This window comes from Mytilus edulis, chromosome 11, assembly GCF_963676685.1.
Source record: "Mytilus edulis chromosome 11, xbMytEdul2.2, whole genome shotgun sequence".
NCBI classification, from domain to species: Eukaryota; Metazoa; Mollusca; class Bivalvia; order Mytilida; family Mytilidae; genus Mytilus; species Mytilus edulis.
The window spans coordinates 23018495-23029395 of NC_092354.1; positions in this window are offsets into that span (position 1 = coordinate 23018495).

The following is a 10901-nucleotide window of genomic DNA, read 5'->3' on the forward strand; positions in this document are numbered from 1 at the left end:
TAATTTACAACATTTTGGAAGCCCAGCGACGATAGGCTTTAATTGTTATAAGAAAATAAGCATCCCTTATAAATCGACAGATGAGCAACAAGATTAATCTTACAATTTATATTTCAAAACAATATTACTATTTCAATATTTTTCAGCTTTCTTATTCTTCTGCCGCCGAATCTGAAGGGAACCTGGTGGTTGTATACAAGTTCTTCTGTCAAATACTTCAACAGAGCACTAATAATCTGCAAAAAAAACATATTAAATCACGAACATTCAAGATATATACTGTGAAGACGATTAATGTTTAAGACAGTCTATATATTATAAAAAGTCAAGATACAGTACCGACACATTTGAGTTCAGGTAAGTGAAGTACTAGGAAAAGAGAGAAGCATTCACTAATATGAGGCAGGCATTACCTGTAAATGAGAACGAAGTCTGTATGAATTATTTATTTGTAACTTAAAAATATTTGTCAAAAAAAAAAAAAACGGAAATACCGTAACGTTTCCAATTTTGGTTCTGTTGTTAGGGATTTTAGTTGTGACGTTATTTAAGTTATGACGTCATATGCTATGTAAACAAAGAAACGCTATCATCAAGTAACGTTTTTTTCATATGAAGGAATTATTAAAAATGAAATTGGTTTTCCGTTCCTTCCTGTTTATACAGGCTAGAGTGATAAATATATATTTTACTCAAAGAGTCGTACAAACGAGACCGGAAAAAGGAAGTACATAGTAGATTTCTGCGCAGGTCCGGGATTTCAAAACATGACATAAAAAAAATTGAACGATTTTGAGTTCATTAGTACAATGAAAAATTCGGGAAATTTTCCCGATTTTTTTTTATTGAATTTTCTACTGTTATTGGGGACTTCGTCCCCATATTAACGCCGTTTCTATTGATGTGTTCAACTTTCATAGTTTTAACTTAATAGATTTAAGTTGAAATTAATTATCATTACATTGAAACAAAGGTTGAAACGTTTATTCGAAGTATAATTTTTCAATCATTAACGAAAGTGAAAAGTGAAATAATAATTCGCTTTTAGATGACACTATGTTCGAATAAATTAAGCTAAAAAAACAAAAACTGTAAACTATTATCTTGCCTGAATTATTCAATTGCAAGTTGTTTAAACTGAATACTGGGGGTTGTCCCTTTTCCGTAAAAGATTTTACTTTTGTTTTTCTCATTGTTTTTTTATATATATATATATATATTGCGTACAGCATTTATTAACAATATCAACGTAAAATTGAGAATGGAAATGGGGAATGTGTCAAAGAGACAACAACCCGACCATAGAAAAAAACAACAGCAGAAGGTCACCAACAGGTCTTCAATAAAGCTAGAAATTCCTGTACCTGTTGGCGTCCCTCAGCTGGCACCTAAACAAATATATACTAGTTTAGTAATAATAAAGGTCATACTAATATCCAAATTGTACAGAAGAAACTAAAATTAAAATAATACAAGACTAACAAATTTGTTAAAATAATCTGAGGAGCCATCGTACTATTATGTGTTATGATAACAAAATGTGAAGGTGGTGATCATATTGAGTATAATAGTACATTGGGCAAATTGTTGTTTTACTTTCTCATTGACATTTAACTCTACAAATAATCAAGCAGACCATTTTTCTTAATATCATTTACTACAAACTTTTAATACATTAATATTTCTAAAAAAAATAATTGTGAGCTGCAAAATTTTCAGTAGAACTCGCACTCAGTTTTAGTAAGGTTTATGTTTTTACTTTCTAAAAATGTGTATTTTTAGCCTTGCTAATAACTGATGCGTTTCTTTTTTTAGCATTCTTTTTAATGACATACAAAACAGTTTCATTAAAATGGAGGTTTTCTGATGTTGGACTTAATGTTTGTGCCTTGGCCAAAAGATATATGTGTGCATTCACAACACTTCCTTTTTTTGTCATCAAATAGTTGAATCTACGCCCAATATCTGCAGAGGGTTGACCTGAAATATATAATAAAGAAATCAATAAAGGTGGTAGTTTAAAAAATAATCTTTGATCTTAAAGTTGATTTTAAATCATGAATAAATCTATATATTAATCTATGCTGCATCGTACATGTGCAGTGTTTCAGCATTTATCAACTCAGTCAAATGCTTTTTAAATGCAGTCATAGATAGTATCGTTTCTCCTTTCCCCAATAAATGCACTTGTGCACATAGTCACCATGGCTTAAATGTAAAATAGAGTACCTTGCATTGTTTGTCTTGCTTTTGCGAACAGCATTACTATTACATTTTGAATCCACTAATTAATATATATTTAAAAGCAAACATAATCATTGATGAAAGATTTATGCAACACATTGCAGGTGAGCGATTCAAGCTCTTAAGAGCCTCGTGTTCTAGTAGCAGTTAACCTCGAGAAATTTACATGTTTGACTGACGGACTCTGTGCAGGTTGTAACAAAGAATTGTGCTACTAGCATCACACTGACGAGCTGCTGCATGACATTCTCTGATTTGAAGCAACACCCAAAAAATATTTAGGTTCCTTTGGAGTCATTAATTATTGTCGGTATATAACAAAAACATAACATTGGTGATATCAAGTAAACAATATTAACTAAATCAAAATATCAAATTTTAACAGGTAACTTCATTTCAATTGATTTGTAATCAAAATTTCTTCTTCTTAGTTGTCTGGACTAGTCTCAGTTCTTCTAAGGTCATGGTCTCCCTGTAATGATCATGAACGAAAATTAATACGTTTAAAGTGTACAAATCATTTTTTCAATGTGATCACCATCATTACAAGTAAACAAATTAGATCTTTGCATTCAAAGTTCATTATGAACAATTAGAGAAGTATTGTATTTTTTCAAACACGTGCATGTATACATGTATTTTTACCAAGAATCATTAATACATTAAATAGTGTTACTAATAAGCTTCTAGATGATTCATAAATAACCACTCTTAGTATTGTGTGTTTGCTGTTTCGAGATATAGAATATTGATAATTAATCATAAAATAACAATCGCTATAAGGCTGAAAATTTTGGTCAATCAACCCCAACCTTTTTAAGATCAGGTCTGTATCTTGTATAAATCAGCTATTCATCGGCTCATGGATAATATTTAGGTTGGTGTGATTCAACTTGAGTGAGTACTTTAATAAGTTGCATGAACTATCCAAAAATCGATAGTAACGATCTGTTTACATACATCTTATTAATAATTACATTGTGCTGTTTCTCAATCGTTCTTTTTTTTTTATGGTCATCCTTCTCAATGCCCTGTTGATATTCGAACAGCATCCTTCCTACCACTACAAAAGGAATTCGATCAGAAGGAATGCAGTATCATAAATAAATGACAAGAGTGACTATATACATTTGAATAATTGGAAAAGTGATCTAGTTCTTTGACAAAAGAAGAAAACTGCGTATAGTTAATGTTGTTATCAGCTTTAACGTCTACTGTTAATCTAACGAAAATATATGTGTCGTTCCAAAGTCAGCTGTTTTTCCCCTTTTTCAAATGCTAGAAGACTTAATTGTATCGTTACACTAGTTAAGTGTGAAATGTAATTTTATGGTTTCATTATTATAAAGTCAACAATCCTAACTCTAAACAGAGAACAACAATGTTCTTAACAATAAAAAGACACTCCACAAGTTCTTTATCATGTGTTTGTAACTTTCCATGGTCTTTGATCAGTCTAGTCTTCTTCATTCTCTGTGTTTTTATTAATCTGTCCTCAGTTTGGTATTTGCTGAAAGTCCCAGCTTTGGGATTTTTATAGGCCATAGCCTCTACTTTGTCCTTCATACGCTTTACTCCAAACATGTCTTCCTCGTTCCCAGAGCTGCAGCTACTTCTACGATCTCCTTCTATCACATATCGTTGTTGTGTGTCCTGAAATTTACCCAAACATTATAAACTGTTTTAACATGTTCAATGATAACTTTGTTACCTACTATTTTTTAATGTTTCTACCCCCAGGGATTTTACATGTTTTATTATACATCATGAAAACATTGTACACAGACATTATCTTTTTGACAAACAGTGGTGCATTTGTGTTTCAAGTTGCTTATGTTCAAGTTGCATGAATTTGATTACTTATAAAATCTTGGATCTTAGAAAAAAAACCATCAAACTAACATTATTTTCCATTAAAAAAAAAACAACATTTTATTAAGTCCAAAGTAAGGAATAAGAAATGTATGTCACGGAGCTGTTTTAAGGCACTGGCTTTAAGACTAATGTTCAGATATACAAATTTATTATAAACAGGTTCAAAAATATTCACTTCAATTAATTACATTGTTAATACAGAGACACGTTCATTCTCTTTCACTAACTATCTTCAATTCTCCCGCATCTACACATTCATTCACTTTTATCATCACCAAAGCCCTGGCTACTTCATGACTTTCTCACACATTAAATCGTTATTCATTTCAAGATCACACAAGCATAGTGACAGAATATAAACAATTAACAGAGACATAAATTATACGGCTTTTTATTAGAAATGATAATCAGTTAAAACACAGCTGCATCATACATTATAAATTTAGCGGTCAATCAGACAGTCTGCTAAAGTTCATGAAAATAATAAATCTATAAATACTTAACACACTTGAGCATAGCAAATTAATGTGGGCAATTAAATACAGATCTGAGATAAGAATTAAATATGCAAAGTTTCACCCTAAGACATGTACACTGAATTTTTTTTTATTGGTGCAATTCTTTTTTCAAATTTCAAATATATATATATATATATATTGCAGAACACATACCTAATTGAAATGTCTAAAACCCGTATTCTGAGTCTGTCAACGTTTTTCAACTTGACAATTGTATGCCGGACAACAAGTGTTAAGATTACAGACAATACTACTGCCAATATTGGAAAGATGACCATTAGAGCTGGAAGGACAATCTCATCCATGCCTAAGCTATAAAAAAAGAAACGTGCATAATATCATTCATGCATTTATTTTGCATTTTTTAATAGTATGCTCATTAGTTCACACAAGACACACACTAAATATAAAAAACGGGGGAGGACATGCTTGCATATTTTATTACATTGGTCATGTTAATTTTCGTTTGATACCAAATTTCATGGGTACAGGAACACCATGTATTTTAAAGTTCAACAAATTACAAACTTTCTATAAGAATAAGTGCAGACTTTTGAAAAAAAAAATATATATATGAATATGCAAGTTTTATTAAACCTTGAAAATTGATACCAATGAAAATAAAGTGATCTTCAGTAATCATTCTATCTGAATATACACAACAAGCACAATATAAACTTTTCAATCCGACAAAAGTAATACACCTGATCCACAAACCATGCCTCTTTTGGGGAGACATATAATATTCATAGATATTTTGTTATGTTTACAATACTGGTTCCCAGATATGATCTTTAGGTTTTATCTCATTGAGAAATAAGTTGGGAATGTAACCATTATGTATACACACAGTCATAGGGGCATTTTAATTCTGATGGTCACCAAAAGTGAAGGGAGGGGTAGTACAGAATTAAAGTAAAGTTTAAACTCGTGAAGTTTGAACCATTTTGATACTGAAAATATGCAGAACAGTCCTGTGTTGACCTTAGAATAAAATAGTACTGCATAGTTTTTGACGTAAAGGGAGTTCCTACGGGAAATTTCAAGGGTTATACCTCTAATTATAGAAATCTCAACAACAATGCGTTTTACCATATTAAGTACTGAATACAGATCAGGTTGAATATGGGTTGCATGACGACTTTGACTGTTCTAGAGTTATGCCCCTTTATAACAATCTATGCAATCAGGGGCATTACATGTATCCCATTCTCCATTTATCCTGTTTACTAAGTAGTATCTTTCACAAGCATATGCATGCAGACAAGAACCAATAAATATCAATCTACACACATACACAACAGGAGTAATAAGTGGTGCATCGCATACATTCAAATATTATGATGATATACCTCATCAGCATCTTCAGCAAGACCACTTTTTATGACATCTCTTATCTAAGCTAAAAAGGACAAATACCTTTGTCTTTTTTCCAGCTTTAACTTTCTTAAAGCATATTGTAGAGTAATCAGGTGTTTCTCCTTCTGGTAACATTTCCACACAATAACTTATCTCTTTTGCAATTTAAGAAATAATTCCTTCATGTCATGCTCTATGCTCATTTTAACATGGGTAGGCATTATATTTGTCGATATTTTACACTGAGCGTTAAAATGAGCATGGAGCATGACACGAAGGAATTATTTCGATTCTAATAGGACAAATACAGTATTTGTATAGGTCGAAGCGTATGAAAATACCGTAAAAATGTTAAGCTGTTCCCGTTTCCTCCTCGAGGAGTCTGTACATTAAATTACATATAAGTTTGAAAAATACGAGCAGGATAAATATATGTTGTTCGATATAACATATATTATAAAAGTTTATGTAAGCTACTTGAATATATATATTTTATAGGATAACGGTGGAAATAACTTAATACAAACAGTAAAGTGCGCATGTGTCAAACATATGTTGTGCTCATTAGAACAAGGCTTTGTTTACAATGCGTAATAAGGACGTCATACTAGAATTTGGATTTTGTTTGATTGATGTCATCAAATTTGTTTCTCTCTTGAGGGAAACTGGAATTTGGTAGCTCATATTAGGAATATATATGTCGTCATTTAAGTACTGTGTCTTTTAAAGGAACACTCTTTTTTCTGATGCTCTTTCTATTGAATTAACTAAGTCAAAATCCAAAATATGTGTATCTATAGAAAAATGTTCATCTTTATGTTCCCAAAGGTAGTTTTTCTCCCTAATAATCAATCTAAATGCATCTATTGCTGGATATATGTCAAGACCCCTTCAAGATGTATCTGCTGGCAAATTACCTTACAGTGAATAAAGGTTGACTCTTTAAGTCTGTAGTACAGATAACTCGGTTCTGTTGGTAGGACAATAATGTATTTAATTAACCTTCTTTTTCTTTTCTTTGTCAATCAAGAAATACAAAACAGAAAACAACAAAACCAGAAATGACACCAATACCCGTTCCTCCCTCAACATGAAAAAAAAAATGCCATTGAAATAGCTGAAAACTTGTATACTTTATTTTGTCGCCATGGATTACCACTGGAAATGATTAGCGATAATGATGGTGAATTTCATTCCAAGTTATTTGGTGTTATATATGACATATATGGATACAAACTTATTATAAAAAAACTTATAATCAACAGGCAAATGGCAAACGTGAAAGCTATAATCAGTCTCTTCAAAACATGTTGAACAAAATCGTTAAGGAGGAAACTAATCTTTGTCTAAGTATTGATATCTGTGGAGATTTTTTTCTTTACCAAATTTGAGATCAGAAAAAAATTAGGGATCTTTTTTAGATGCTTTCATGGGCTCTCCCCGAGAGAAATGATACGTTGTACTTAAAATAACAAAAATATTAAATAGTGATGCAATTGTTAATCTACAGATTTCATCAAAAATATTTTATTATAATAAGCTCTTTGTTTGTGGGTTGAAATGATACGTCCGCTTTTTCGTCCATAATCCTTCTGGCAATTCTTAAATTAAACTTAGAATTCATTCAGTACACTGCGTTTGGTTGATCGAAGTCGGGTCCCTCCACCAAATATTGCGTGGCACCTTTTGGTCATAACTTTGGGACAGCTGTGGTTCCATTAGGAACATAATGAATCCAGACTTTGTAAAGAGACTACATTTTATTGATGTTCTATTATAACTGGGCTGCATTATACAGTACAACACGTGCAAGATTAGAACTATGGGAAAATCCTGACATATTCACATTGCACATGGTTAAACTAAACAAGATACCGGATACATAAATACTTGCGGTCTAGCCACTGGACTGTACAGTTTCGATGACAAACGTTTTTTTGAAAAAAAATTAGTACAACGTTATGCTTATGGACATTATAAAATTCCATTTGTACAAAAGTGTTGTAATGTGTACTGTTGATATGTATGAAAAAAAATAATTATATATATTGAATTTGGTTTATTTCTACTATTATGAACTACTGTGAAACGAACTATCATGTAGTCAATAAAATGTCACATTAATTGGTTGAAAAATTCCATGGGATCGAAGTTTTCTTCCCCTTTTGTGTTTTTGCTAGGTTGTCCACAACGTGGTAACGTGCTTGGTCTCTTGTTAGACAATCCAAGGACTCTAATGGGTTGTTCCGGATAAGTTGGGGTTGTTGAATTTGAGGTGGCTGAGGCTGCTGAGTTTGAAATTGTTGCAGCTATTGTTCCTTAATACTTAGTAAACATTGTTTGCAATTACTCAAAATGTGAATGGTTGTGTAAATGCAAACACAAATAAAAGGTAACATTAACTGACAACAATTAATCTAAAAAATAAACACATTTTAATTTATAAAAAAACTTACCTCAAATTGTTTGAAAAGCTGCCCCAAGCCTTCTTTCATAATGGTGAACTCCAAAATCTCATCCCAGCCAAGAGAACCTATATTGATTTACTTAATTTTTATTTGTTATTTCCTTCTGGCTGACGACCCATGTCCTTTCCTCAGTTTTACTTTTAGGGCATATATAGAATGCAGGCAAATGCAGTAACATCATCTCAAATGACATGTCTCCTAGCAAAGGACTGAATCCTGAGGTATTAACAGAGACTGTCAGACACAACCTTTCCTTTTCCTGCTTGGTATGCAATCTTTAATTCACATACTTTATTTTTGCTCAATAGGGTCCGCCACCTTTTCCACTGAATCTTGAGAAAACTAAACCCCATTTCTGCATCATCCCATTCTGATTGTAAAAGCCTAGCAGGTTGCCCTCCTCTTTGGGTATTAAATATTGTTAATCTGCATACAAGTACATCTCTAATCTCAGCATATTCATTAGAAGTTATAAATTGGAATTTGGTTTTAATTTCTTTGATTTTATTTTCCAGCCATTCTTTTAACATCTTAACATCATCCTCATCTGGAAGGCGAGCCGGTATCCTCAATTCGTTCTGTCTTGGTACAGTTATTTTATATTCTGCATCCAAAAATATACCTGGCCAGCAAAATTCCAATAGATCTCCGAAGCGCTTAATCTAATCAAGAGATGAGATATTGATAACTCTTTTTGTTAGCTCTCTTCAATTCAAGTAGATTTTCGTGTAATAAAGGTAATATTAAAGATTTTTCCAGTAGTTTGTTTTATCAAGTCTTTCGAAGATCGAAATTATCTGGCATATTGCAAACAATCATAAGTTTGGTCAATGTTTAATTTTTTCCAAATTTTGTACTAAAATTGTTGCTTATTGTCTGCTTGAGGTTTTTCTCACATATAAATGTTGCCGTCGTATATGGTCGTTGATACGTGATATTACTTTTTTTAGGTTGTACATGAATAAAGACAGCAGTAGTATACCGCTGTTCAAAACTCGTAAAACTATTGACAAAAAACAAAATTGGGATAACAAACTAAAACTGAGGGAAACGCATAAAATTTAGAACAACGGCACAACATTAAAATGTAACACACACAGAAACGGACTAAGCATTAGACAAAATCCGATGAGAATAACAAAAATAACATGAAAACCAAATACATGAATTTGGGATAGAAAAGTACCATCACACGTCTTATAGTATTGTGGATATACACTCCAATATAAGAGAAAAGAAACGTCACAACGGAAACACAACGTTAAAGTGTTACACTCACAGAAATGAACTATGATATAACAACGGTCATATATGATGAATGAGTTGTTATAGCGTTTCCAATTTCTGCCATCTTTTGTTGATTTAAATCCCATGCATTCTACTTTACTGTATGATACTCTAAAGGTACAATTCCCATCGATGTTGCATGGAATTTCTTCTTGATTTCAATGTCATTATCTTTAGGAAAATGTTAATACCTACTTTTGAAAGGTGGCAGCCGTCATGTCTGAATAAATTGTGCTTTGATAGCTGGATACCTCGAAATATATTGGCCTTCGGTCTTTATAAACGATCTTACGACACACTTGACTCTTTTTCTGGGTATTTCTACTCACTTTGGCCTTAATGTTTCATACCAATGGGGCCTTGGTAAAAAGTCTGACCATATAATTCTGATGTCAGGTGCAAAAAGCTTTATTCTCAAAATTGAACAGTTGATGTTCTCTTTTAGATTACCTTAGCCGTATTTGGCACAACTTTTTGGAATTTCGGATCCTCAATGCTCTTTAACTTTGTAATAGTTTGGCTTTATAAATATTTTGATATGAGCGTCACTGATGAGTTTTATGAAGACGAGACGCGCGTCTGGCGTAATAAATTAAAATCCTGGTACCTTTGATAACTATTAGCTCTTTTGATTTCATAAATTTCAAATCATTTGCACCTAGGTGTATAAATAAATAATAAGGGGCTGGCCACTTCTTAATTTCGCTTTTAAAAGATGAATCCAGATCTTTCCATTTCATTCCTGATTTAGTTATCCATTTAACTTGTACTCCTAGCCTATCCAAATTAAGGTTGTTCCCGACAGATCGGCTAGCAGCTGTCATGCCAGCCCAATGGGGAATAGAAGATCCCATTATCCAAACAGATGACTGCAGCTCATGACCTACTAACCAAAAACTATTTAAGGAGTTTGTTAAAATGTTGATTACTAATATTCTATATGTATATATAAAAAAATTGAAAATTTGAAATTATTTTCACCAAGGAATACTTATGTAACTCACAAATGCACTTGACGTCCACCTACCCAAGTTTTAATAGCTTCAGAACTATTTTGTTTCCCCAGCGCCCAACATTTAGGAGTAACAGCGAAAACTCGCTCTAGTTCAAACAGATGTATACAAAGTTGATTATGTTTATATTTTCTTCT